The following is a 27053-nucleotide window of genomic DNA, read 5'->3' on the forward strand; positions in this document are numbered from 1 at the left end:
GGTTGGCAATGACTAGAGTATTCCCTGGGATTCTACCTTCTGGCCAGAAATACCCTCCCCACTTTCTCCAATTCCATGCTTCCTCACTAATCAACAATATCTTACTTGGATCCCATGTTGGTTGACCACCCGGCTTCCATGTCCTGCACCTTCCTAATATCCACCAAGCCTCATATGGAAAGTGACCCCAACCTTACCTCCAGGAGTAGACACCAACGGGCCAATCAGGGTGTAGCATTCCTTAGTAATATCTATTGGTTCAGAGCTGGGCATGTGACCTAAGCTGGCCCAATCAAAGAGTAGGAAAGGCTTTAAAACCCTTGCTGAAGGGAGTCATGTCTCACTCTCTGTTGCTGGCTGTGGTGGAGGAAGCTGGGGCCCTAATTGCTATTGGCAGCCATATTGGAGGAAGTCTGACTTGAGATGAAGTTCACCCTGAGTCAGAAAGCACCTGAGGTCTGGATGATGTCCACCTGATCTGCCATTAATCAAGTGGTACTGGGGCCCACTGTGCTTCTATGCTTTGTAACATAAGCACCGTTGAGGTCAATTTGATCCTGAATTTCCCTGTTACTTTCTGCCCGAAGCATCTAGTGAGTGTGGCTCAAGTTCCAGCACCCTCATTATAAGTTACCTCCCAGCTCTGTTTCCTTTTGAGAATAGCCCCACAGAGATGGGGGTGGTGGCTCACACTTCTCCTCGTCCCCATGACCAAGGCATATGACGTGGGCTGGCAACCAGAATACCCATTCCTTGTCACACAGTGGGGAGTGGGCAAAAGGCTTGTAAGGAGCCAAGGAGGGACTAACAGAGCTGGGGGAGAGCTCTCTTCTTATGAAGTGTGAACACACCCCCTGCCTGGAGCTGCTAGAGGTAGCTGTCATATAGAGAGAGCTTGCCTGAGAATGCTGCTGAACTAGAAGGGACAGGCACACCTACACACTTGCGCACACACACACACACACCACACAAGCTCCCAGTGACACAGAGCAACCTTAGCCCCAGCTTAGTGAAATCCAAATGGACTCTGCGACTGCCATTAATACACTTTTCCACGCAAGCTGTTTCGAGTTGATCTCCATTACTTACACCTGTCCTTCATGAAGACTTCCATGCAAGCAAAGCATGAAATGATCCCCCTTGCCTTTGACTCCTGGCAGTGGCACTAATGTAGTCCCTGGGCCTTGCTTGTGTGAGCTTTTTTCCCCACATATATGTGTTTAGTTTTTCCCACTAGATTGTAAGATTCAAAAGTGCATCTTAACACTTGATTGTGCAGAAACATCAGAGAAACGCACTAAGACATATGCATCAGGGATATTCATTCTAAAACGACTGAGTATAGTAAGTTACCAAAACCTAACAAAATGCACCACAGGGCAGAGGTTATATAAAGTATGACTCATCATTGAATAAAATATTCTTAAAAGAGATTGTGTAAATCCTTATTCAAGGACAAGGAAAGACACAACGGATTGCTAAATGAAAAATGCTATAAAGCAGAATGTGTAATCTCTTTTTTGTTAAATTATCTATATATGTGCGTGTATGTGCATAAGGCTGCCAATCAAAATAATGACCATGTTTTTCCCTTTTGATGCGACTCTATCTGTATTTTACAATCCCTTTCTGTATTTTCTAATTTTCCGCCCCTAGTTTGTATTTCTTGTGGGAATTTTGTAGGTGGCAGGAGATCTTAGAGGTAAGAACTCTGTTTTACACTTCTATAATTTCTGAAGAGCTTGAGATGCTGGCATGGAATGAAATCTCAAAAATAACTTTATTGATGGGTCTATTCATCATCTGTACAAAATTATTTGCCTATGGAGTTGTATTGAAACTGTCAATTACAAATAATTAATGCTCTATTTTATAGCTTTGTGGATAAGTCAGAAAATGCATTCTCAAATTGTACTGGACTCAAACCCTCTTTTGCCGTTTGACTTGGCTGATCCAGTGATATGTGGGTTTTAACATTATCTTTGAAAGGATACTCAAACTCAGTAATTGAAATATAGAATTTCACATCTGTGGATGAATCAAGATCTAAATAAGCTGTCCATGGCTGACATATTAAACTCCCTGAAACCGCCAATACCACTTAGAAGTCCATAAGGCATCTCACCAAGAATTCATTCCAATATTAAGTATTGATCCAGTTTTGAGGCTACTAGTTCCATCTAACACACTGTGATATCAACGTTTAGACTGGGATGAGAAATGAATATATCTGCCAGGCCCTCGGTGCCTTTGAGGGCGATGGCTACTGAGTGTCACGCTGGTTCTTGTGAGCCAGGCTGTGTGACCTGGGGATGCCTGCTGTCAATCAGACACCTCTAACAGTGCCCCTCTGGGCACCTGCAGAGACCTTCGAGGTGACGAGGCTCCTCCCCAGCTGCAGAGCACCTCCTGGCATCTGAGGGTGGGCTGCCACTTTGGTTACCCCAAATTCCACTCTAATTCTCTTCTCAGTTACTCACTGAAAACAGGCTCCCACTTCCCAGGCAAACAGGACAAAGAAACAAAACAGGTACAAAGTCAAACTTTCAGATGATGCAGAGGACCTGGGAGAACTGTGACATCGCTGGTCTGTCAACACAACCGGCACAGACAGTGTGGGGAGCAAGGCATTTTTAGAATAATTCGACCATTCCTATATTTCCAAAGGATAAAATAATATCATTGATAATAATGAGCATGGTGGTAATGATAATATTCATCACGATTTGCTGAGCCAGAAATTCCAGGCACACCCTAGGTACTTTACAAGAACCATCTCACTTAATTCTTCCAATTCCTGTGTGAGACAGGGGGGTTACTAGTCCCATTTCCCAGATGACTCGGAGAGTAAAGTAACTTGCCCAAGAACCCATGGCTGCAAACGGCAGGCCTTAGATCTGACGCCATGGCATTCCCCAACCCTTCCCAGGGAGCCCAGAAGTCTGCCCACACAGAGTTCACTTCAGGGTTACCACCTCATTGCCACTTTTTCTGATGCTCAGCTCACCTGCTAGTGAGCTCCAACCACCTTTTTAGAATTCAGCCATTCACTTTTTGAGGATGCCTGTCAGAGCCATTGGTGTTCTTTATTAATACCTTGACTTTGACAAGGTCCCCACAAGACATGGGACAGAGCTGAGCTCTTGAAAATGTGTGAGCTGGTCCAATACCCCGGCAGACCACATGTGCTGGGACACACCCTGGAATCTGCAGAACAAGGGCAGGTGAATGTGGGCCACACTCTGGACAGAGGAGTGAAGCTGTCTAGAGGAGGAAGGAGAGTCCTTTGGAGCTCAGGTCAGGTCTCCTGACTACAGACGCTTCTCTTCCCTGAGCCTTCAGTGTGGGAATTTGTGCTCTGGCATCAACCGTGAGGGGCTGGAATATGAGCCATGGGTTCTGTTCATGGGTCTGGACTCCCTTCTTTTGAGGGCAGCTGCCGTGTCCTTCCCACATATCCACCCCGTCCAAGAGTGGGCTCTGTTTATACAAAGTCAGTGAATTTCAGGGAAGGCGGTGTTCACGGAATAGCTGGTATCACCTTTGGAATCTAGCAAGGGAAATGCTCAAGCAGCTGCTGAGACACAGGCGGCCTGGAGCCTGGGGGCCCAGCAGAGGGTGGAGTACCTCGTATCAGGCCCTGGACTCGACATTCCCAAGCTGTGTGACTTTGACTCTTCTTACCTCACTTAAACTTCAACATGAGACTCGACTTGCCCTCTCCTTAGCTTACAAGGCTGTCCTGAGAAGCAGGTGAGCAAAGGGGCTCTGGCCCAGCAAGGTGTGTCATGCGTGTTTGTCACAGCGAGAGCAGTAATGCCACGAGGACCACCCATGCCAGGCCACAGGAGCCAGGTGGAGAGGAGCCCAGTCACTTGGCTGCCCTGGCCTCTGTCAGAGGTCAGCCGGCAATCAGATAACCCCAGACACAGGTGAGCCCAGCTGAGACTGGGCAAGCCCAGCCCAACTTCACCAGTTCAGCTCAACCCCACGGGCCCTAGAGCCCAGCAGGTGTTTACTGTCGTCCATCACTGAGGGGGCGAAGACCTTTGCTGCACAGCATTATCGTGGCAGGATGTTGCTGTATCCTTTGATGCACAAGGTAACAGCTATGGCCAAGATAATAACAAGAGCCACAGTGGAAACTTCCAAGAAAGCAGACTTGAAAAATTCCTAAGAGACAAGATGACAAAGTTTTCAGCTGGAATAATATTTATATGTTTAAAGTATACACTATTCAGAGGCCACTCAAAAAATAAATGATTCTATTCTGAGGCAGGCACGCCTTAGGACTTGAAGGGATTTTGTTTATTCAGCAATAATGTGTGCAGGGCCAACTTGAAGCCAGAGGCACCACTCAGTGGGAAAGGTCTGAGACATAAGCTACCTCCCTGGACAAAGGGTAATGTGAGGCCCAGTCGGGAGGATCCCAGAGGAGTGGCTCACGGTAACTTGTGTGAAGGTCCTGGGACACAGCCCTGTCACATGCAGACACTCTTGGTGGCATATCCACTCGCCATTTGCCTTTTTATCTTGTAAACACAACTCCAGCATTATTCTGAGTAACAATATACTCAACCTTACTAGTTTCTCTGGGGCCATGGCACACGGTTTTGGGCAATGAGAACAAAACACAGATCCAACCAAAGTCACTCTTTCTTCCTGCCTGCAACTTGGAAGTGAATTCTGGAATGCCAGTAGCTCTTGTGTGAGTATGAGGCAACAAACACCCGACATGCCAAGGGTGCAGAGCCCCGAGTACAGCGCTGTCTATCTGAACCATCTCCTCTGTACTTCTTATCAAGTGAGAAGGGAACTTCCCATTGCCTTCAGGACCCTGTGCTTACAGCCATACACCTCCCTACCCGATTTGGGGCAGGGGAGATCCTGTGCTGGGCAGAGGCAGTGAAAAGGGCCAACAAAGGATAGGGGAAGTGGCTGTTAACTCAGGATTCTGCAAGATAAATACTGTCTCATCAGGCAATTTTAAAGGTCAGTTGGGACTAATAAAACTAAAGAACTTTGGTTACAGTGGTTAAACTGAAAAATACCTAAGATAACAGGAAATCATCGTGGCCTGTGACTTAATGGAGGTGAACAGGCTCTAGGTGAAATGTTGATACACATAAGAGCTTCTGATTGTGAGGGCAAACTCATCAGAACGGCATGACTTTAACCCTGCTGTTTTATGTGGCTTCACTAGTCAGCGGTTTTCACAGATGATTTCTTTTTACAGCTTCATCTGCCCTCCTGTCTCTCTGTCTTTAATTTCAATGAAGGTAGCGCCGGAGAAGCAATTCCTAGGGCAGGTCCACAGAACTCTGGCCTTAGTGGAAACTGTTCTAAAATCTCAAATCTCCCAGGGAATATGGTTTGAATAATCAGAATTAAAAAAGTCTTCTTTTTCCAGCTCTGTCTGATTCGTAGTTTCAAGTGATCACACATGATTAAGCTTGGAATGGAGCAGCTATTTCCTTTAAAATCATTTCCCCCCATTACGGGCTTTGTATTTAATGGCCCCATGAGGACATGATGAAACTGACCACATGTCCACTCTCTCCAGTTCTGTCACCACTGTGGATATCACCATTCTGGAAACATCCATTGATTGTAGTCACAGGAGAGAAATGCTTAGCCTCACAGCCCAAACTAGATATCTGAATGGGAGAATTTAGGGAGGGGATTGTTGAAGATAAGAATACAGCAGATAATATTGGTGCCCCCCCATAATCTTCATCTTATTAATTTACAGTGCTCCACTGACTTTCAAATGTCAGAATCTGCCTCAATTTGGTTGAAAGGCTTGATTTCATCCTATAATACAATCAAAAAGTGCTGGGAAATTTAACACCTCATAGGAGCCCTCAGCCAGTGACTGATGGGAGTAGCCAGCTCCCTGCCCACTGGGCACACACGCTCTGAAGCATCATTCCCGGTGAAGACACTTTCCTGGTTTGAGGCCATTAATTGTTTTCCAAGGAAAAGTCTTGCTTGTAGAATCATGATTGTGTCTGGGTTTCCTTCCTTTCAAGAGATGACGCAGCAGAAGTCTTCATTTGCTTCGCATTAAAAACTGGCCTAGAGGATTGGGGTTCTCTATGTCCCTTGTGCAGTTCAGGGAAGAATTACCATCAAAGGCTAGAGGCAGCAAGCCATGAGAAGTGGCATCCTTGGTACTGACAGAAGCTGCCACGTAGGCCATGGCCTCAACCACTTACAGGGGCCAGCAGGGCGTGGGAATGAGAGATGGATGATGATGGGTCCACGGCTGCTGGGCAGGGAGGCCCATCTGAGCAGGCCAGCCTTGCTGACTGTGCCAAGAGAATATGCACTTAGTATGGCCCAAGTTTCTCATTTCCCCAGAGAGGCTGCAAATTTCAATTTTTAGATAAAAATCTCCATTTCAGGTATTGGAGACTATTGTAACTGCTCTGGCAGGCCCTCCACTCACTGCCTTGCGGCTTCTACACCACCTCTGGCCTTCTGGTGTTACTTGAATGAGCCTGGGACAGTGTCATTCACTCCTGTATCTCCATGCCTACAACAGCACCTGGCGCTGTTTCTGGAATCTCAATGCATGAAGAATGAATGAGAGACTTTTCTCAATGGGCTGGGCCCTAGACTCTGGGCTTGATATGGCTTAGCTCATTTCACCTTCCCAGTAATCCACATACAGAGTTTGGGCTTACAGAATCTCTATTATAAGTTGTACAGATGAGTAAACTGAGATTTGGAGAGATAAGAAAGACATCCTATGGGGAGAATCAGTATTACTGAAATCCAGTGCTGCATGACACTACAGCTCCTGATCTATTTTATTTTATTTTTAATTTTAGATTAATATGAGGGGACAGACGATTAGGTTACATTGTTTGCATAGTTAGGGAGAGACCAAGTTGTAGTTGTGCCCTTCACCTAAGAGGTGTGTCCTATCCCTTGCCTCGTGCCTGTTAGGTGAGCACACACCAATCCTCTTCCCCGCTGCTCTCTCCTCCCTCCTCCATCCTGACTTTAGCTATGTTTTTATCTTGTGTGGGTGTCTGTTCATCAACTGATTTCATATTAGTATTGAGTACACTGGATTCTTGCTTTTCCATTCATGTGATACTTTACTAAATAGAAAGTTCTCGAATTCTATCCGGGTTAATACCAAAGATATAAAGTGTCCATCTTTTCAATGGCTGAATAGTACTCCATAGGATACATATACTAGTTTATTAATCCAATCATGGGTTGATGGGCACTTGGGTTGATTTCACATCTTGGCAATTGTGAATTGTGCTGTAATAAACATTCTGGTGAAATGTCCTTATGATAAAATAATTTTTCTTTTTTGTTGTTCTGGGCAGATGCCTAGTAATGTGATTGTGGGATCAAATGGAAGGTCTATTTTTAGTTCTTTGAGGATTCTCTATACTTCTATCCAAAGAGGCTGCATTAGTTTCCAATCCCACCAACAGTGTAAAAGTATTCCCATGCCAGCATCTGTAGGTTTGGGACTTTGTGATGGGGGGGCTATTCTCACCAGGAAAGTCCCCAATGTTAATCACACAGCCCCAACTCCCAGCAGATTGCAGACATTGAAGATGAATTCCCCACTGTGAAGTGAAGAATTCTTCACTTCAGTTCATTCATTTATTTAAAGGTGACAGTTAGTGGGAAAGGGCAATTGCTACTCAGGTGATATGAACCATTCCGGGGAAAAAGGCTCTTATAATTCCAGGTGATACCCCAGCCTCAGCCCAATCCTGCACAGAACACTGGAGTGCTTATGTGCCACGGAATTTGTTTCAGTTTGAGTCAAAGGAATAAGGCTATTATACTACTGTACCAATAATCAGTAACTGGCTATTGACCACTTCAGAGAGTGCAAATTTCCAGGTGCTTCCTACCATCACTGCATTCCTGGTGAAGTGGCTCCAGTGGCTTAAGGTAGTTCTTGGAAGGTCACAGGGGTGACCCATTAGCAATAATGTACATAAAGCTGTTGGACAGGCATCCAGATTAGGAGAGGGAATTCAACTGGCTCTAATGGAATGCTAATAAGTCTGCTAGATATGTAAGCAGAGCATTTGATATTAAAGCTAAACATAGAGCTACTCGCTGGGTTCACATGTAAACACAGAGGGGGAACATTTAACCCATTTAGAGATTGTGGGGAAGGGTGGGATAAGATTATCTGGAGGAGGTGATGATGATGACCACAAAGATAATGATGGCGATGATGATGTTGATGACAGTGATGATGGTGGAGGTGATGACGATGGTTGATAATATGATAATGTGATGGTCATGGTAATGATGATAGTGACTGTCATGTGATGATGATAGGGACAAAGATGCAGATGATGGTTATGGTGATGGTGATGGTGAAGTAGATGGTAATGGTGATTATGACTGATGACAAAGATAATGATAGTGATGATGGTGGTGATGACAGTGATGATGGTGGAGGTGATGGTGGTGGTGGTGATAGTGATGATGGTGGAGGTGATGGTGGTGATGATGATAGTGATGATGGTGGAGGTAATGGTGGTGGTGATGATGGTGGTGATGATAGTGATGATGGTGGAGGTGATGGTGTTGGTGATGACAGAGATGATAGTGGAGGTGATGATGGTGGTGATCATGATGATGATGGTGGAGGTGATGGTGTTAGTGATGATAGTGATGATGGTGGAGGTGATGATGGTGGTGATGATAGTGATGATGGTGGAGGTGATGGTGGTGATGATAGTGATGATGGTGGAGGTGATGGTGGTGATGATAGTGATGATGGTGGAGGTGATGGTGGTGGTGATAGTGATGATGGTGGAGGTGATGGTGGTGGTGATAGTGATGATGGTGATGATAGTGATGATGGTGGAGGCAATGGTGGTGGTGATGACAGAGATGATAGTGGAGGTGATGATGGGGGTGATGATAGGGATGATGGTGGAGGTGATGATGGTGGTGATGATAGTGATAGTGGTGGAGGTGATGATGGTGGTGATGATAGTCATAGTGGTGGAGGTGATGACGGTGGTGATGATAGTGATAGTGGTGGAGGTGATGATGGTGGTGATGATAGTGATAGTGGTGGAGGTGATGATGGTGGTGATGATAGTGATAGTGGTGGAGGTGATGATGGTGGTGATGATAGTTATGATGGTGGAGGTGATGATGGTGGTGATGATAGTGATAGTGGTGGAGGTGATGATGGTGGTGATGATAGTTATGATGGTGGAGGTGATGATGGTGGTGATGATAGTGATAGTGGTGGAGGTGATGATGGTGGTGATGATAGTGATAGTGGTGGAGGTGATGATGGTGGTGATGATAGTGATAGTGGTGGAGGTGATGATGGTGGTGATGATAGTTATGATGGTGGAGGTGATGATGGTGGTGATGATAGTGATAGTGGTGGAGGTGATGATGGTGGTGATGATAGTGATAGTGGTGGAGGTGATGATGGTGGTGATGATAGTGATAGTGGTGGAGGTGATGATGGTGGTGATGATAGTGATGATGGCGGAGTTGATGGTGGTGATGATAGTGATGATGGTGGAGGTGATGGTGGTGTTGATGATAGTGATGATGGTGGAGGTGATGATGGTGGTGATGATAGGGATGATGGTGGAGGTGATGATGGTGGTGATGATAGGGATGATGGTGGAGGTGATGATGGTGGTGATGATAGGGATGATGGTGGAGGTGATGGTGGTGATGATAGTGATGATGGTGGTGACAATTTGATAATGTAATGATTATGGTGATTATGGTGACAATAATGGTGGTGGTAGTAATGACAAAGATAATGATGGTGATGACAATGACAGGTAATATTTATTGACTATCAACCACAAGCCTAGAACTTTTTAAAGTTTAATCCTTTCAAACTACACAGTGAGGCAGGTACTATCCTCATTTTTTTAAACAAGAAAACTGAGTAAGAGAGAATATAAGCCTTAGGTCATAGTGCCAGTAAATGGCAGAGACTGAACTTCAATGCTATCTGTACAACTCCAGTCAAAGCCAGAGCTCATGGCTCTAATCCTGATTGCTTTTGGCAGCAAAAGAGGAGAGTTCTGGGGGTTCAGAACGCCACTGGTTTATAGATTTCCTCTATTGGTTCCTGAGATTCTTTCTTCTCTTTCTTCCTCTCCCACTCCCCAATGACACATCCTCCCCACTCTCCATTAAGCCCTAGTGGAATACTTGGGGGGATGGGTGGTTCTGGGAAGCCCAGGCAAGTCTGGCTGAAAAGAGGCCTTGTTTGCCAACATCAGGATTGTCCTTTTCATGTTTGTTTGAGAAACAAAGAGAGTGACTTCTACCTAGGCCATGTATTAGAGAATCTAATTTTTCTGGAGGGCTTTGAAATCCACGAGATGGTAGAATTCTTCACTTCAAGATTGGTAAGAAGCTTGCTTCTTGCATAAATGTTTTTATTAGTAACCTGAGCCTTTCTAAGGAATACCACAACAGGTAGGGATTTTCATGCTGGAGTTAGAGGAGCTAAGCTTATTGTGTGACACTGTGAAAGTTGTTAAGACACTTGCATTCTTTCTTTTCTGTCATTTTCTTGTTCTTCTTTCTGCAAACATAATTTTGGGAGCTGGTGGGCATTGTGGGCACTGTAGATGCCAGATAACATCCAGCAGTGGAGTTGGTATTCAACCAGGAAAACCAACCAGGACTTCCAAAAACAGAATAGGCCTGAGACACAGGCACCCAAGGCAGGCTTATAATCTGGCGCCTCTTCAAACCCATGTTCTTTAAATATTTATTCCACATTTATTCAGTGGAGGAGGGAGGAGAAAATTCATCTTCTATTAATAAAAAAAGTATATAGAAATAAAGCCTCTTACTAATTCATTTCCCCTGGCATAAGCTGAGTCAATATTCTGAAATTTATTCTGAAAAATTTTCTCTCATTTTTCTATAATTGTTATTATTCTCTTTCAAGTTTCTTTTGTATTTTTCTCAAGTGGGCAACTTCTTGTGGGTGAATTTAAGGTTTTAATATTTAATATTTAGATAGTGAAATGCATTTCATTTAACATTGGTAAATATTATACACTGAGTTTAAAATTTCTGCTGGCTGGACAATGTGAACACTTATACACATGATACGTTTATTCAGGCTGGTAGTAGCAAAAAGAAATAAGATGATCCTTTTTAGTTTTATTTCAGGTGGAAGGTATAGATTTATTGTTTTCAGTCATGTAAAGACTTTGGTCCTATGGAGATCCGAGCTAAGTGACACCATCTTTCCAGTTTATGACAACATTTGAGTGCCCCTGGTGGATTGGCCCCCTGAAACAGCTGCCCACAGTCCAGCTTCGCATGCCCACTCTAAAGCCTCGGCAACATCCTTAACTGCATGTCTTGCTGTGCCTACTGGCAAAACCGACTGGTCCACAGGCTGTGCTCCTGGAGTGGAAGGGGTTTTTCTATTAGTGGTGATGGGCTACACTGGGTCGGTCTAGGGTCTCTGGCCTGACCCTTCTTGCAATAGGTGTAAATAACTAACAAGTTGGATGGCTGTGGGCAGGGGTCCAATCCGAGGCTGTGTGTAAATGAACAAAGCAACAGACTTGTGTGGGGTTTAAATTCTGACCTTCAGTTTTATTGCTCAAGATCCAGCACAGCTGATGAAGCCAGGCCAATACTTCCTATTATATGCTTCTAACTTCACACTTCGATGCCAGTCCATTAAAACAATTACCTGATGATTATTATGGACTTTTAACTAGGAGGTTCAAAACTGCTCTTGTCAGATAATTTGCTTAGTTGGGGACGTGGGCTCCTTTCTCTCTGGCTGATGTAGGCCAGCTTGAAATTCAGGGGTATTCCAGGGAAACTTTGGTACCTGGAACTCAGGGCAAATGACTCCTGCTCTTGGTAGGTCCTTCCTGCAATCTGTTCACCTGGTGTGCCCCTTAGAGGGCAATTAGGGCTCAGGAGAAAGATATTCTCAGACTGTTCCCACTCTGTATTGTTAGAAGAGCAACAGGTCTCCAATTGCTAATGAGAAGGACTGACTCTTGCTGCAATCTGTAGACCTGACACCAATGTTAGGCTGCAAGGCAGACAGCTAGAGTTTAATCATGTTCCTTACCCTGGGGCTCAGAAGAGACAGAGTTGCAAATAAGAATCTGGGAGATCTTGGAGAGGCGTGCTGGGGTGGGGCACTCTGAAGCACAGAGAAATAAGCGCCCCTGAGGTTATAAAGGGACTGGCAGGCATGGGTAACAGTTTTTGTAGTTCTCTTCTGCACCTTACAAAACAGCAAAGGAAGATGTTTGCTAGCTGGGCCTGCTGTTCTCCCTCAGTGAGTTTGAGTCATTAGGTAATGAAGTGGGGATGAGGCAGCCTGGCTCTGTATCTCAGCTGTATGGCCTGAGGTGAAGTGAGTGTTTTAAACTCACTAAGGCTTCAGTTTTCCTTGTCTGTGAAGTAGGGAAATAATGTTACCCATCTCAGATGATTGTTTGGAAAGTAGACAATGCACGCAAAATTCTTAGTAGGACAAGCTGGGATGCTGTAGGCCTTCAGTAAGTGTTAGATAGTATGGCTACAAGGGTTAACTGTTGTTTTAATCAATTTGCTTAAAAGGTGAGATCAACAGAGTAGAAATGGACTTAGAGAACCATGCACACTCCCTTCTTTATAAAATCACAAGAAAAGACTAGAAGGCGTCTTCCTCTCTTAAACTGCACCTGTAGGACCCACAGCCACAGAGGCAGCCACAGAGGAATGGTTTGCTGTAGAACTTGGTTTCCTTTCCTTCCCATGTCTCATAAGAGCTGTTGCCTATCCAAAGAACCACAACCTAAACTGCACATTCTAACACATGATTTAGGATTCCCCAGTGGTCAACAGGAATGGCCAACTCAATGGTAAAATCCAACTGGCCCCTGGATCGGATGTTAATTACAACTGAAAAGCAGATGGTATCTAAATTGAGGCCCATCTGTTCCACATCTGTGGGACATTTCCCCAGCAGAGAAGACAGAGCCATAGCCAATTTCTCTTTGCCCCAAGAACTGGACTTTTGAATTTAAGAAAATATCTTATTATTTGTCATGATAAGATTTTTCTCTGATCTGCATAACCACAGAAACATTAGGTCAGACATCTGAGCAAGGAAAGGTCAGTGGAAATGCCTCCGGAATGTGGACTGCTACTTGAGCTTAAGATGCTACCACAAGGGAGATAGTCTGGAGATTAGAAAATATTTGAACATGACTTGTCTACTGGTCTGTAAGACAACACCCTCTCCACTCTTCACCCCACACTTACATGTAATTCCAACTATTAAGCAGTCTGGATTTTGTTAATCATACTTCAATTATACATATTTTAAAAAAAATCAACAAAGAAACAGTCACCCCTCTTTGGAGAAAATAAAATGTACTAATTGAACAGAAGAATGAGAGTCATGGTTCCACTAGGGAATGCCAGTGTCACTTGGGGCTGGGTAGGGAGGGACCTTTAAACCACAGATATCAGCCATTAAAGGATGCATTACACAGTGGACACGGAAGGTACCTTTTCCTGGTTGTATTTTATCAGCATCTTTGCACCAGACCAGGAATTATGCCTTTGACCATGGACCTAATGGGAGGTGCTGTTGACTCTGGTGATCCAGTACTTAAAGTGTGTAGGAGAAGCAGATATACCCTTTGGGCTACGCTGACAACAGACAACTTAAGACATACTGGCAGCCTCCCTGGCAGCTTTGACCCCACCTGTATTTCCCTGCTTTTCTGCTTCAGGCCTCCAACCTGGTGTACAGAACTCTTCTCGGCCCATGTGCATGGCAGCCTGAAAGTGCCCAGCTAACAACACAGGGATAATTATCAATGACAGAGAGAAGGGAGCAGGAGCCAGGAAATCAATCACCTAGCCTTTGCAGCCCTCACTGGACAATTCTGGGTGACGGTCTGCACTGTTTCTCTGAGATTCCTCGGGGGATCGAGTCCTGGCTGTCCCCAGTGTTGCCAGCTCTTCCACTATGCCCACCTTGGTCAGCTTCCTTCCTTTCCCTGTCTCATTTCTCTCTCTCCCTCACCTCTGATTCCTGAGGATAATCAGGCCTCAGGTAAACCATCTGCCCCTGGTGATGTGCTGGAGTGGGCTTGGATCCCCTGAGCTGTCCTGAGAGCCAATCACTAAAATTCCAGAGACTGTTATAAATCAGTTGATGTAACACCGGCAGCTTAAAAATTGCCCATGTTGTATTTTTACATCATGGAAATTTGCAATGCTGCTATCCGGGTGTGTGTGTGTGTGTGTGTGTGTGTGTATTTATTTATTTATTTGAGGAGAGCTTGTTGTGAAACATTTACAGGCACACTGTTGTTTTCACCCAGGTCCTTGTCTGGAGCTTGCTTTGGGGAGCACCAAACTCAGGAGGGTGAGTAGCCTGTGCTCCCCTGAAGCCAACACATGGACATTTATTACTATAAAACAGAAATCGAAGTTTGTTATGATTATTGTAAACATTTCTTCACTTAACAAAGGATTAATAATTCTCAGTGTACTTAACTGGAAGAGAATCTGTTACTAGATGTAGAGTCAAGGGAGTGGGTAGAGAAATTAAAAGGAAAACAGACTAGGGACCATTCCCACGTGAAAGTCCTTCTAGAAGAAAATACAGGAGAAAATCTCTATGACTTTGGGTTATAAAATGATTTATTAGGCAGAATGCACAAAAAGAAAAACCAGAAAAGAAAAAAGATTAATCAAAAAAACCACATCAAAGAAAATGAAACAAAACATAGCAATAAGAAAGCCTTTACTCTTCAAAAGTCACTAAGAAAATGAAAAGGTAAACCACAGACCAAGAGACAACAGATGTCAAATATGGATTATCTTATGAAGTGCTTATATTCAAACATGTAAAGAATACTTAAAAGTCAAAAACAAGACAAACAACCCAATTAAAAAGAGACAAAATATATGAGCAAACACCCTGCCAAAAATATAAATGAATGAACAAGAAGCTTATGAAAAGATGTTTAATATCAGTCATTCAGAAAATGCACATAAAACCCACACTGAGACCACCACACATTTACTGACAATATCAAGTGTTGGTGAGAATGTGAAGCAACTGGAACTCTCATACAGTGCTGGTGGGAATGTGAACAGGTACAGCCACATTGAAAAACAGCTTGGTGGTTGCTTATAAAATTCAAACCATACTTACATATTGCTCCCATGTATTTACTCAAAAGAAATGAAAAATCTAGCTAGAAACATTAACTATTGTACGTGAATGTTCATGGCAGATTTGTCCAAAATAACCCCCACCTTAGAAACAACTGAGAAGTCTACCAACTGCTGAATGGACAAGGACATTTTAGTACACCTGCACAATGGAATTCTATTTTCCATGTGATGTCAAAGTTAGGAAGGGTTATGCATAACTGGCTGTTGTGAGCCAGTCCAGGCCCTTGTCACACACCACTAGGCAGACGTGAGTAGTTACCAGGACTGGGGCAGGACTCAGGATACTGCTGATTGGGAGAGAGGACCTTGGAAGTGTTTGGGGGTAGGAAGTCCTCTTTATGTAGCTGATAAAAGCTATTGGAGAGTTAAGAGGTCACCATGACAGAATAATAAAAGATGATCAGGAGAGAAACAACAGTCTACCCTGGGAGTGTGTGAGCTGCCGACTGCTGAATCACCCCCCTGAGCCCCATGCAGCAGAACCTCCAAAGGGCCGGGCTGTGAACGAGCCCAGAGTGCCTGGGCATCTTGCTGGCAGAGGCCTTGTGGGTGGGGGCTGGACTTGTGGAGAAAACCTTACATGTGAGGCCATCAAGAAAGAAGCAAAGACTTTAAAAAAAATGGGTTTTGAGAAGTGTGGGAACCATTCAGCCCTCAGTAGCCATCTGTAGACCTCCTGACTGCCTGGTGTTGTTTCCTGGTTAGATTTCTTTTTCTGTAACTTTGGGTTCTGAGGTTAGTGTGAATACAGCACAGTCCTGTCTGTGCACCGAGAGAGTGTCACCCCCCGGAAGAAGAATTGTTTGAAACCCATCACTTGATGAGTTTTGGCAAAGGCGTCCACCCCAACCAGGTGTGACAAGCCTGTGGTGGACGTGAGTGAAATTTGAGTTGTTTGAGCTGCCACGCTGACATTGCGTTATTTTTTCCTTTCAATACACTGGCCACTACAGTGGTATTTTTACACTCCAGCTAAAAACAATGCCTCCTTCTCAATTGGATATAATTATTTAGGATTTGCTAGAAGAAAACCTATACCTACTAAGTGACTTAACATAATGGTGAAATTATTCAGCTGACTCAAAATTCTCTACCAATTTGGATGATAGGGGTGGGAGAGAGGACAATTTAATAAGACAAACTAATTATTAACACCGTGACCAATTTTCCCACTAGAATACTCTGCTATCAAGAAAGAAATTTTATTTTTGGATTTGTCTTAGGCCCAAGGATATGAAAAACAGGCAACTCTTGGTGCTGTGGTCTGAATGTGTGTGTGCCCCCACATTGATACGTTGAAACCTAACCACCAAGGTGAAGGTATTAGGAGGTGATCAGGTCATGAGGGCAGAGCCCCCTGAACCGGATTAGCAGCCTTCTGAGAGGGGCCACCCGGAGCTGCCTTGCTGCTTGTATCCAGTGAAGACATAGTAAGAAGGTGGCGTCTCTGAGCCAGAGAGCCCTCACCAGACTCTAAACCCGGCAGCACCTTGATCTTGGAATTCCCTGCCTTCATAACTGCCAGAAGTAAATTTCAGTTGTTTCAGTCACCAACTAAGCTATTTTGTTAATTACAGCAGAGTAAATGGACTGAACCCTGGGACACCTTCACTTGACCAGGGTTATTGAAACAAGGGGTGTGTGCGTTTGTCACGCAGAGGAGAGGCATCCTTTAAAACTTGGGGAAGTTCACCATCTTCTCTAGTCATTTATAAGGTAACATGGGGGTCTTTTCTCATGCATAAAGAAGGGAACTGGTTTTACAAAGTCCGGTCCAGCCCTAATGGTTCTTTGTTTTATAAATGAGAAATGGAGGCCCATAAAAGAGGGACCCCCTTCAAATGATTGGTGCCATCACAGTAGAGAAAGTCTCCTTAATCTTTCTGGACCAGTGGTTCTGTGACACTGCCTACAGTAACCTGGCAATTATCTACTGCCCAAGGTTAGCCGTGTTCTGTTTTTCTTTCCCACTGTTGAGTCTAACTAATGGAAGAAGAAACGTGGCCATTCTTGAAGTATGAATCTAACAGACAGGAACTGGGTGGCACCATTTCTCACTGCTCCTCAGATTCAGTTTCCTTTATTTGAGAATTGTCAAATCATCAGCAGGGGCCTCTGAAATAATCTGCTTTTGCTACCACCTCGAGCCTCCCGAGGATCCTGGGACATTCACGGCTATTTTGTGTAACTTTGGCAGGGGCCTTATCAATGAGTAGCAAATTCATAGCTCTTCTCCTGGAGAGTCTCTGAGTTGTACCCTCTTTCTTGGGGATGCTAAATTCTATTAGGGCAATGTATTAAGGCTCTAGGTCTGTGAAACTATGGTTAACTCCAAGTTGACTTTGCAAAACTGCGAAGAATTAGAAAATCAAATATCTTTACACAGTAGGAAAAAATGTATCTGCTTAATCCAAGTATATTAGAGAGCAGCTTTTAGCAAAACTGGACAGAGCCCTTCTAAGTTCTTCCCATTATCCCCCAGACCCCTTTTCTGCTGTGTCCTGCCCTCCCTCCACTTGAGTGGTGGCTCTGTCATTAACACAGACTGCAGCTCCCTGTCCCCACTGGATTTTCAACCCTCCTCTACACTTGCCCAGTGTGCTACTAGCCGGGACATCGGGAATGTTGACACACACATTCAGAATTCACTAAAGTTACTTCAGCTCTGCCTTGGTGCCTCTGGAGCTCCGAGGTGCTACTCCGGTTGAAGGAAAGGAAGGGGGAAAAAAAGGCAAGACCTGAGGCCCTCCAGCCAGACGCAAGTTGCTCCTCTGAGGGTGCAGGTTTGTGCCTTGATCTGGACCATCTCCCTTACAGTGTTCTCAGAAAGCACACCAAATATTTGGTTCCTATTTAGGTGTGACAATCATCCCACGATTGACAAGCACCGATTTTAGGTGAGGACACTGAGGCTTTCTGAAACTATGTGGCGCCCAGCAACCCACAGCCAGGAAGGGAATTGCAAGCCCAGTGTGATTTCTGCCATCACAATATTCTCTCCCCTCCCCCACTCCTCTTCCTGGCCCCGAGATTGCTAGAAGCATTTCTGGAACAAGACCATCAAAGAGAATTACAAAGTGAGCTACATAGGCAGTTAAGAATTTTTGACTTTTGCAGTATTTAGTTTTAAAAAGTAAAAAGAAACAAATAGTTAATTTTAATAATGTTTTATTTAACTGAATGCATCCAAATATTATCATTTCAGTCAGGCGCCATGGCTGACCCTGTAATCCTGGCAATCTGGAGGCCGAGGCTGGTGAATTGCCCGAGCTCAGGAGTTTGAGACCAGCCTGAGCAAGAGTGAGACCTTGTCTCTACTTAAAATAGAAAAACTAGGGGTGGCGCCTGTGGCTCAGTGAGTAGGGCGCCGGCCCCATATACCGATGGTGGTGGGTTTAAACCCAGGCCTGGCCAAACTGCAACAAAAAAAATAGCCGGGCGTTGTGGCGGGCATCTGTAGTCCCAGCTACTCGGGAGGCTGAGGCAAGAGAATCATGGAAGCCCAAGAGCTGGAGGTTGCTGTGAGTTGTGTGACACCCCTGCACTCTACTGAGGGCAGTACAGTGAGACTCTGTCTCTAAAAAAAAAAAAAATAATAATAATAAAATAAATAAATAAAAATAGAAAAACTAGACAGGTAACATGGCAGGTGCCTATAGTCCCAGATACTTGGGAGGCCGAGGCAGAAGGACTGCTTGAGCCAAGGAGTTTGAAGTTGCTGTGAGCTGTGATGTTTTGAGACTCTGTCTCAAAAACAAACAAACCAAAAACCAAGTATTATTATTTTAATGTGTAATCCATATAAAAATCTTCATGCGAAAATTTCCCTTCATCTAAGTAGGCGGCTGCAACCTGGTGTGTTCCACGTGTACAGCACTTCACAGTTTGGACCGGCCCCCTTCGGACTCCAACTCCCACCCTAGGCTGTTTGTTCTGAGACTGTGTTATTGTCACTGGAGCCATTCCTACTTGGCATTAGATGCCTTAGAGTCTCTATTTGACTGTCGTTCAGCTGGCAATTAAGTATCTACAACTTTACCCAAAGGATGTGCAGGCTGGTCTGGCTCTTTGAATCCTCTCACTTTTTTGCGACCAGATATTTGGTGTGTGTTCTGAGAACACTGTCAGGGAGGGGGTCTGGTCAATGCACACACCTGCGTCCTCAGTCTGGGGTGCTGCCTTCACCTTCATGCTGCCATTCTCACACCATTCCACAGTCAGCTGACACAGACAGCGCTTGTGTCAGTAAACGGTTTCTAACCCTCAGTTTAAAGCACCTTGCCCGTCATTCTGTTATTGTTTACTGAGTACCACACCGGCAAAGACACCTTCGGGGCAGAAGTAAGGATCATTCCAATCTGGACTCTGGCCTTTCAGCCTTTTGAAGTTTATGTGGCTGTGCTATAGAGAGGCTGATTTACCCACTGGTGCTTGAGATTTCCTATTGTCTGGGCTGAGTGTATCCTGCTTACCATGAAAATCACCTTACTTCCTTGTTAGGCAGTGAGTCAGTTTATAGTCACTGCGATCTGCAAACCACCTCCCCATGGCTTATAAGTGTCCTGTCTGTACCAGGCATCACCTATACTCATGTCTCTCTCACACACAGGCACACACGCACCAGTGAACATGCACGCACACACACACACAGGTGTACAATAAAGGTGCACACACACATACAAACGCACACGGGCTCAGGCTGCCTTGTGTCCTGTAAGTGGCTTGTCACTTGCCAGAATGACTCTCTAGATATGAAAGAAAGACAGAAAAAGAAAGACAAGAAGGAAGGGAGGGAGTGAAGGAGGAAAGAAGGGAGGCAGAGATGGGCCAGTCTGGAGCTTTGCAAGCCTTGAGAATAACACCCTGGGCTTTTGGCCACCGTACTGCACAGAACAAATTCCTGCTGGCTATGATCTATGGATCTGCCCCTCCCCTCTGGCCCTGATGAAGCAGGTGACACAGGTGTAGGCTATCACCCACTCCTGCCCACTGTTCCTCGTAGAAACTGACACTCCAAGTAGTCAGGAGAGGGTGCCTCTGTGACAGTGAGGTCATAGGCCAGGAGAGAGGAGATGGCTGAGGAAGCCCAAATAGGGCGTGTCCACAGAAAGAAGAAAAAAGCCCTTTGAAATGTTTAAACTCAAAGTAAAAAGCAAATGGCATCGGCTGAAATCAGAGCTGTCCCTGCTGAAATTGGATTCAGCCTGGAGCCCGGAGATGGTCACCAGGGAAGGAATGGCTTCTGTCACCAAAATAATGACAAGAAATGCCACACATGGGGAAATAGGCAGGCTCATCTATTTTCCTAAACATCTAAGTAGGCGACTGCGGCAAGGAGTAGCCACATTCTAAAGAGCTGGACGGTTCGATGTGGGGTGGAGGCCTCATCAGCAGAGTTCACTGGTCTCTCCCCGGTGTTGGGGGCGTGAACAGCAGCACCAGAGGGAGGGTCCCCTCAGAGGGACACGGGGGAGCTGGGTGGGAGGAGAGCCCAGCAGGGTCCACCTACTCGGAAGCTCCAGCTCAGCTGCCTGCTCCTGCCGAACCCTGAGAACCAGAGGCCCCAACCCCTCTCGGAGAAGAAGCTATTCCCAGGAATGCACGCACGAGGAGAGATGAAAAGAGAAGAAGTCTCCCTAACGTAGATTTGGAAGGAAACCAAAATCTTTTGGGTGAGAGGAAACGAAACTGAAAATAGTTTCCAGGCAAATAAAAGAGCCAGAGCAAAGGAGAGAGTAGCTCCTCACGGAAATCAGCGAAAGTCAACGTCCTCCCTTGCCCTTCTCTGTTTCCTCTTCCCTTCCCTTCTCTTTTCCTTTCCTGCCTTTAGTTTTGGCTTTTGGGGGACTTTATTGTGAGCAGCTGAGATCAGCCTGTGTGTACCTCCAGGGAGAGAAGGGAAGGATGAGGGAGGGGACAAGTCAGCCTCTGGAAGGCTTTCGGGAATCCCCAGAGGAGCGGAGAGCACATGGGGAGAGCAGAGCGTAGAAGAGCCTCCCTCAGGACTAGCCAGGCTAAAGCCCTGCTCCTCCAACACGGGGCCACCTGTGGTCTCTAGAAGAGGCTGGGAGGAAACTGCAGGTGAAGAAAAACACGAGACTAATGGCCCGTTATAGTGATTCCACCGGGGTTCGTATTTTTCTATTCCCATCATGAAGGCCAGGGAATGTCGTATGGATGTGGGATGCGGAGGCACGAGTGATAATTTTCTTTAAAATAATGCCACTTCTATTGTAATGTTTGGAGATTTCAAATACATATCAATGAGCATATGAATGATCTAAATACCCTGAGTCTTGGTTTCTTGAATTCTTCTCCAAGGGTTTTGTTGTCCATCCTGTGGCCTGCCAGACCCGTCTATTGCACCCATGTAGAAAGATTAAAAAATGCTGTGAAAGCTGTGACCAATAAAGAAACCATACTGAAAAAATAAGAAGAGGCACCAATTAAGAGCAAACGAAGCTAAGGGTGAAGGTGGTAAGTACATGAGACCCACGTGGGCAGACACTCACCTCCATCGTCACGCCATAGTGGACCTTGTCCTTATGCAAACCTGCTATCCCTACCTCGGTCTCAAATTAATGCATCCACCCTGCTCTGCACCCCTGTCTTCCCAGGTTGTTCCACCTATCGCCCCAACTCCCATAATCCTTTTACCCTAAATAGTGTCTATGCCTTGAAACCAGGAGGGCCGAAGAGAAGCTCTCTTAAGGTGGAAAGACGGAAGGGACTTAGCACGTTAATGAAACTGCAAGGGCACAGCAATGACCTCAGTCCTGAAGGATCCTCTGAATTCCTTTCCTTGGAAAACCAGACACCTGTGAGTTTAAACCATTTTCAGTTGGAAAACCAGGCATCTGTGAGTTTAAACCACTTTCAGTTGGTTCCCCAGCTAGACACTACTCTAAGGGCGCAGGATCCCTTGCTTCCTGCTTCCTCTTCCCTCTCCTCACCTTTTTTTTTTTTTTTTTGCAGTTTTTGGCTGGGGCTGGGTTGGAACCCGCCTCCTCCAGCATATGGGGCCGGCACTGTACTCCTTTGAGCCACAGGCACTGCCCTCCCCCTCCCCTTTTTCATGCATCCTCAGCTTACTGCCCACGTGGGTCTCATGTACTTACCACCCTCACCCTTAGCTTCCTTTGCTCTTAATTGGTGCCTCTTCTTATTTTTTCAGTATGGTTTCTTTATTGGTCACAGCTTTCACAGCATTTTTTATCTTCCTACATGGGTGCAATAGACGGGTCTGGCAGGCCACAGATGTGCAAAGGCAAAATAAATATGTTGGCCCAAATCTAGTTTTATTACAGAATTATGTTGCTAGTGTTTAAATTTAAGAGGTAGAATTTTCCATTTTTCTTGTGTACACACACGTTCTTTCTCTAACTGAGATTTTGTTGTTAGATACTAAGTCAAGAAGCTGGACTTCCTTCCAATTTCCAGTTTTTCACTGGCCTCACTGCATGAATTAGGAAAGACTTTCAAAAATACTGTCTGTCTTTCTAGGTGTCCCTTTTCCTCCTCTGCGACAAGTGTTAACTTTCATAGGACACAGCAAATTTCAGCTCAATGATACTTTGTTGTGTTTGGGGTTCTCAAATAAAACAATGGTAGAAGAAGAGTTTTTTTATCGGCGGCACCTGTGGCTCAGTCGGTAAGGCGCCAGCCCCATATACCGAGGGTGGCGGGTTCAAACCCAACCCCAGCTGAACTGCAACCAAAAAACAACCATGCGTTGTGGCAGGCGCCTGTAGTCCCAGCCACTCGGGAGGCTGAGGCAAGAGAATCGCTGAAGCCCAGGAGTTGGAGGTTGCTGTGAGCTGTGTGAGGCCACGGCACTCTACTGAGGGCGATAAAGTGAGACTCTATCTCTACAAAAAAAAATAAATAAATAAAAAGAAAAAAGAGTATTTTTATCTACTGTCTTTTAAAGAACCCAAAAGAAATACACAAAGTAGGAAGGTGAGGAAAGGAGGAAATTGCTCTAATTCTTGGGTTGCATCTAGAATAGCATGGAGAAAGTAACTTTAAGAAAATTTTCAAGGCCACGTTTGGTAAGTGCTGTCTTAGCAATTCAAAGCTTTTATCTGCACTTCTCCCAAACACACTTTTACTGATAGGAAGAACTGAAAGTGATTAAGTGTGACTCAAACAACATAAGCTATTTTAAAGGAAACATCTAGAACTTTTATTTCCAAAGAATGTCACAATTCAAAGTAATCATTCTGGAAGGTTATATAGTTTTTCTCATGTTTTCTATCTTTGAAAAACATATTTGGAACTCAGATTTGATGACCTATGTCATATCCTTTGGAAGAATCTCAGTCAGACGAATCCTCATCAGTTGGGAATGGCTATGATCTTTCAAAAGAGTCACAATATTTTGAAGTTAAATCTAGTGAATATATTGAGCAATCAAATTATGAGTAATATACATGTTAAGATTTTTTAAAATGAAACCTTTTGGAGGGGGGGAGGTCAGAACTGAGGTATTGGTTTTTACTATGTTAACTTTTAACCTCAGAGGACAATATACCTCATTTGGATGTATTCCCTGGAGGCAATTCAGTTGTGGTAGAAGTAGTCTCCAAAAACCAGTGCTCTTGGAGTCATAGTTTAAAGGCTTCATTGAGAAGTGGCTGCCCTGCTAAAGATAACATGTCCTAGCATCCCTTGCAGCTAGCTCCTGTCATGTGACTGTTGCCAGCTAATCAAATGTGAGTAGGCAACATAACAAATGCCATTCTCAGGTTGGTTCATAGAGACTTTTCATATCATGCTTCTCTGTGTTTTACTTCTGCCCAGAATATAAGAAACACCTTGGAAACTACTTGTTGAAAATAGTAGTGCCTTCATCAGTCTATGCTCTTGATTGTCCCCAGGGAAAACAGCTAACCTCGCTGCCCTAATCTGCAACTGCCATGGACTACTTGTGTGAGGAAGAAATGCTTTCATTCTGTGTGTGGCAGGCAGAATTCCAAAACAGCCTCTGATGGACTCACACCTTCTCATGGTTATTCAGTGCTCACCTGACTGCTCCTGAAAAAGAATTCTGCAAGGATATTTAAGGTCTCTAATCGGTTGACCTTAAATAGGGAAATTATGCCTGGTGGTTCTAATACCTAGTGAGGCCAGCCATCAGAAACCCAGCTGGGCTCTTTCTGGTGAAAGCATTCATAGACTGAGGAGTATTTGCCTTGAGGGCTACTCTGCATTGATGGCCACACCTTGATTTTAGGCTTGTGAGACCCTGGGCAAAGAGCACAGTCGCCCTGACTCTGACATCTGAGATAATAAATGACTGCTCCTTGATGGTTCCAAATTGGTAGTAGTTTGTTATATAACAATAGAAAACTAACACAGGGTCCATTTGTTAATACAACTAGCCTACCCTAAGGAGTACATAGACAGATTTACTTTAGAGTCAGATGTCATACAACATCCACTTTTACATTTTTTTATTGTGATAAAGAAAATTTCTCATTAAGGACATAGAACTTTCCAAGGTTCATAGTGTTAGAGTATGTAAAAAAAAAAAAGAACTTATGTTGGAGGCTAAGTCTTCTTAGCCTTCTTCTTGTTATAATTTGTGACAAGTGTTCTACTTGTAAGCGGGGGACAGGGGACAGATCCAAATATATAATACCAGTAAGGCATGAGCACAAGCAAACAAGGACAGGTGCTGGCCCCATCAGAGCCGAGAAGGGCTAAATGTGGGTCTTCTCTCGTAAGCCAACACCTTCTTTGCCAGGTGCACGTGACTCAGTATGGGGCCTAAACTCTTCTGTATGGCAGCTGACAAAACCACGTAACTTCACAGGAGAAAAAATGCATTTAGAAGAAAAATTCTAAACTTGCCAAACTAGGAAAGGTGTTTTTAATCTGAGGGGAAAGCCCAATACTTGACTACTTTGCTAACCTGTGCAGTGATAGCTGCAAAGATGTCCTGATTTCTGGGCTGTATCCAAAGGAGAACTTTCTAATTAGAGAGAGGACAGAGATACAAGTGGGGACAAGGGTGATTAGAAATTCATGAACCTTTCTCCTGCCCTGGCTCTGAATCATTATCAAAGGAACTGCAGTTTCAGCGTCTGTACCTGAGCTGAGCTCAGGGGAAGAGGACAGTGGGGAGGGAGGTTTTTTTAGTCTGGTCAATCATCCAGCTTGTGCTGGGTGTGCACGGCTCATAGCCAGGTAAAGGAGAAAGGTGGAAACCACATCAGCTGAGTGGATGCTGTCATCTGTGAGATCCTGGTTCATTTCATCTCATTTCATCTCATGTTCTGAACAGCTTATTGAGGTGTAATTTATATATCATAAAATTCACCCATTGTAACTGCATAGTTAATTTTTAACAAGTTTATATGGTCATGCAACCATCACAACAGTCCAGTTTTAGAACACTTCCATCACCCCCAAAAGTCTCCCCTGTCCATCTTCAGCTAACCCTTATACCCACTCCCATTGTCAGACAACTAAGGTCAGCTTTCTCCCTCTTCTAGAAATTTTATATCATTGGGGGTTATACAGCATCTAGTCTCTTATACTTGGCTTTTTTCACTGAGCTTAGCACTTGTGGGGTGTTCTTGGTCACCCTATGCCACTCCTGAAGCCAGAATGATGAGTGAAACTGATGTGGCCCTTACCCTCATGGAGATTAAGACCAGCAAGGAGAGAAGCTAATCAAATAATCCTACACAAATGACAATGTACAATTACACACTGTGATAACAGCTACCAACTTGTACAGATAGGGCATGGGACCTGAGCGAGGTAAGACAGCAGCAGAGTGGCTCCAAGGGGGCTCTTGGAGCATAAACGTACCCGAGCTGTCCCACCTGGAGGCCAGGTGACTACCATGGTCTGGGCACCAATCCCCAAGATAATGGGCATCAGAGAAGGGCAGAAGACAGAGCTGCATGGCACTTGCTGTCACACTCCTGTGCACATGTGTGTCACACCCCTGTCTCCGGGGCATCTTGCTAAAATACAATTGGATTCCGTTGGTTTGGGGTGGAGCTGAGATTCTGCATTCTCTCCTGGGTGCAGGTGACACTGACTGCATCACAAGGACTGATAAAACCTGGTGGCAGGTCCCGCAGGGCCAAAATAGGCATCATGAGTACCCAGGTCCATGTGAAGCCCAGCTACAATTTCAGAGGAAGGAGAGGCCAAGCTTGGAAGTTGAGTCCTACTCCTAGATTTACTGTGGAGAGCAGATGACATGAAACTACTGTGTGGCTATGTCCCAGAGAATCAGAGAAACTCAACATGGGAATATGTTTTTAAGATTTTAAGAATGGCTTGGCACCTATAGCTTAGCAGCTAGGGCACCAGCCACCTACACTGGACCTGGCAGGTTCAAATCCAGCCAGGGCCTGTCAAACAACAATGACAACTACAACCAAAAAATAGCTGGGCACTGTGGTAGGTGCCTTTAGTCCCAGCTATTTGGGAGGCTAAGGCAAGAGAATTGCTAAAGCCCAAGAGTTTGAGGTTGTTGTGAGCTGTGACACCATGGCACTCTACCCAGGCAACAGCTTGAAACTCTGTCTCAAAAAAAAAAAAAAAAAAAAACCAAGGAGGAGAGAGGCAAGATGGCTGACTGAAGCCAGCTTTCGACAGAGGCTCCTATCCAGAGGGAGAAATAATGACCAGAAATATAACCCAATAAAGCAGAAGATTGGGAGCTGAGCTGAGAGAGAGGATCAGTTCACACCACCCCTGTTACGAAAAGCTAGGACTCCAAGGAAACAAATTTTAGGTACAAAACCCGTCCCAAAGAGGATGGGAATCCTTTCCTTCCCCCCCTCCAGGAGAGTGGCTTGAGGTGA

The 27053-nt window shown here is 44.8% G+C and overlaps 1 protein-coding gene across 3 annotated transcripts in view; it reads right to left on the reverse strand.

Moving 5' to 3' along the window:
- Positions 1-27053, reverse strand: part of SLC24A3 (solute carrier family 24 member 3) — a 542017-nt gene that overhangs the window by 139370 nt on the left and 375594 nt on the right. The window lies entirely within an intron of this gene.

The sequence above is a fragment of the Nycticebus coucang genome, chromosome 21 (genome assembly GCF_027406575.1).
Source record: "Nycticebus coucang isolate mNycCou1 chromosome 21, mNycCou1.pri, whole genome shotgun sequence".
Lineage (NCBI taxonomy): Eukaryota > Metazoa > Chordata > Mammalia > Primates > Lorisidae > Nycticebus > Nycticebus coucang.